The sequence below is a fragment of the Ochotona curzoniae genome, unplaced genomic scaffold (assembly GCF_017591425.1).
Source record: "Ochotona curzoniae isolate NIBS_2020 unplaced genomic scaffold, NIBS_Ocur_1.0 scaffold_4506, whole genome shotgun sequence".
In the NCBI taxonomy this organism is placed as follows: domain Eukaryota; kingdom Metazoa; phylum Chordata; class Mammalia; order Lagomorpha; family Ochotonidae; genus Ochotona; species Ochotona curzoniae.
In genome coordinates, this window is record NW_024467119.1 from 44,027,103 (window position 1) to 44,029,777 (window position 2,675).

Sequence of the window (2,675 nt, forward strand, 5' to 3'; positions counted from 1 at the left end):
TTTCTACCTATTATTCCAAATACTGAATGCATCCAATGATGGAACAGGGCTGAAAATGTCAATGAACACTCCCATCCATAAGAGGAAGATTAGAAGATGCCTGTGACAATATTGCAGGGCTCCGGCTCTGGAGTATAAGGATTCTCTTGCTTTGACCTGGTTCTGTGTCCTTTGAGGAACTTTCACCCCAACATTTCCACAGCCCTTGATTCTGTCCTCTCAGAGGAAATGTGCTTCCCAGAAAACCTCTTTAAATCTTTGAAATTTCAGTTTACTCATGAAACTTTGGGGCTCTAATCTCTTTCTGTATTCTCCTTTTCTTCTCCTGACCTCAAATTTTTGGCTGTTTTGGGTATTCAGGGAATGACTAAAAGATTCTCATTCATTCATAGTCTCTCTCTCACTTGCTCCCTCCCTCCTTCCTTACTTCCCTCTCTCCCTCCCTCTCTTCTCACCATCGCCCTTCCCTTTCTGTTATTTTGCCTTCCAAATAAATACATATAGAAAAAGTTTTAAAGGCAGCAGCCATTTACCCTAGTGGTTGAAATACCTATTAGCATGCCCATTCGCGTTACTCATCACAGCACTTGGGTTTGATATTCAGGCTCTGTATCCTGACTCCAACCTGCTCCTAACATAGATCCTGGCAGGGTAATGGCTCAGGTACTTGGTTCCTGTTACTTGCTTAAAACATCGACATTGAATTGCTGGTATCTAGCTTCAGTCTGGCCAGTGAACAAACTAGAGCTCTCCTCTATTAGTGGCTCTCTCTGTACTGGGTTCTCTGCCTCTGCAATAATTTTTTTTTTAAAACTAAAAGCTTTCTTAAAAATTCAAATGCTGTGTGTTTTAGGTGGGGAGGGATAAATTTCTGCACTCAGGGAATGTCTAATCTTTTTGCTTCTAGTCAGTTCCATGTTCTGTGTACCAATGGCCACACCCAGTTATTTCTTAGACACAGTAAGAAGTAGCGTTCAGAAAGACGTTGAAGAATAAGTTCCAGTAACACTTCTTTGTTAAATGAAGTGACTCAGGAGAAAGATCAAATTAAGGAAGTGTCCCTCCCATTAAAGTCAATGAACTCTAAGGTAGCAAACACCAAGTGAAAGAGAGGGAGGGAGGAGGGGATTTGGGAAGAAGGGAGGGAAGGAAGAAAAAGGGGGGGTGCATGGAGACAGGAAAGCAAATAAGGCCAACATGAGAGTTAATCATCTCAAGCTGCTCCAACAAGTATTTTTTCACCTAAAATAGCCTCTTTTCTTTTCTTCAGATTTGTTTTGTGGAAACACCCTTCCCTTGAATTCCCTTACCAAACATACAATTAGGAATTTTTTTTCCCTTTCAATGCAAAAGTGATTAAACACAGAGCTGCTATTCAAGTATGTTAGAAGTAAAAACTGTGAGAGCATTTTCTTTTGTTCTGTCACGATTGAAACTGGACTGTTACAGATCTAAGATCATCCACATTCATGGAAGGAAAAGATGTGACAGAAGCAACAAGTCCCTTACAACAAGCCGGAATTCATACGGCAGCCCACCTGTGCTTTTACAGCCTGAATACTATCACACTTCTATTTGGAAATGAAGGGACAGAGCTATACTAATTAAAAGATTATCATTAGTCAAAAATACAAAGTAGCGCATGTTTGGCCAAATCTTTTGTTGAAAAAAAAATGAAGAATAGAGAATAATGGCCTTACAATACTAAATAAAGCAAAAAATTTCTAACTTGGGAATCAATTTGGGTATATTAATTCTTTATCCTCTAGGAATTTCTGAAATGGACTTACAATTTTTCAACACCAAAACTAATGTGTGCCCTAGGAGTCATCAGGTGGTAGCCAAATATTTAGGTCACTGCCACTGATAAGGGAAATATAGATTGAATTCCATGCTCATGGCTTTGGCCTGGCCCAGGCCCACCTTGTAGACAGCTTGGAAGTGAACCAGCAAATTAATTATCTCTGTCTCTTCTTGTCTTTTAAATAATATCTTTTTAAAAAAGTTTAATAAAATTACCATTTATAGGAAAAAATTTTGTGGGACTGTATCAGTTATTCATGAACATAGCCCCAGCAACTGCCAGGTGATAACAGCTCCCTCTCTTTCAATTCCTGTTTTAATAAATATTTGCAGAGAAGATTAGCATGGCCCCTGTGCGAGGATGACATGCAAATTCATGAGGTGTTCCATATTTTTTTAAATTTCTAACTATAAATGTATGGATTTATTTCTGGATTCCAAATTCTATTGTAATTCTTCTACATGTCTATCCTCATCAGAACTATTTTGTATTGATTATCAGAGTTTTTCTTAACTTACATAAAATGTAAAAACCCATAAATGTGACTATTGTGGGCATTTGGGGTGTGAACCGGAGAGGAAACATAAATGTCCCGTTCCCTTCCTTTTTCCTTCTCCTATCACTTTTATTTTCAAATAAATAAAATGTTAATAAGATTATAAATGGCAATTAACCATGGAATTAAATACAATTTGTTGATCATTGAAACTTCCTTATGTAAAAAGCATTTACTGAAATGTCATAGAGCTATTCAAAGTATTAATTTTCTTTAGTGGAGGAATGGATTGCTATCATTTTCATGTCATCTACACCAACCACTGTAGATCTGGCAAGACAGATACAAATTCCTTTCAGTCAAGAGCTGCACAGT

The 2,675-nt window shown here is 37.7% G+C and overlaps 1 non-coding gene across 1 annotated transcript; it reads left to right on the top strand.

Moving 5' to 3' along the window:
- The first annotated feature begins 2,091 nt into the window (after nt 1-2,091).
- On the top strand, nt 2,092-2,199 carry LOC121147617. The gene has a single exon (XR_005882435.1). It is a non-coding gene; the product is annotated as a U6 spliceosomal RNA (small nuclear RNA).
- Nucleotides 2,200-2,675: the final 476 nt, after the last annotated feature.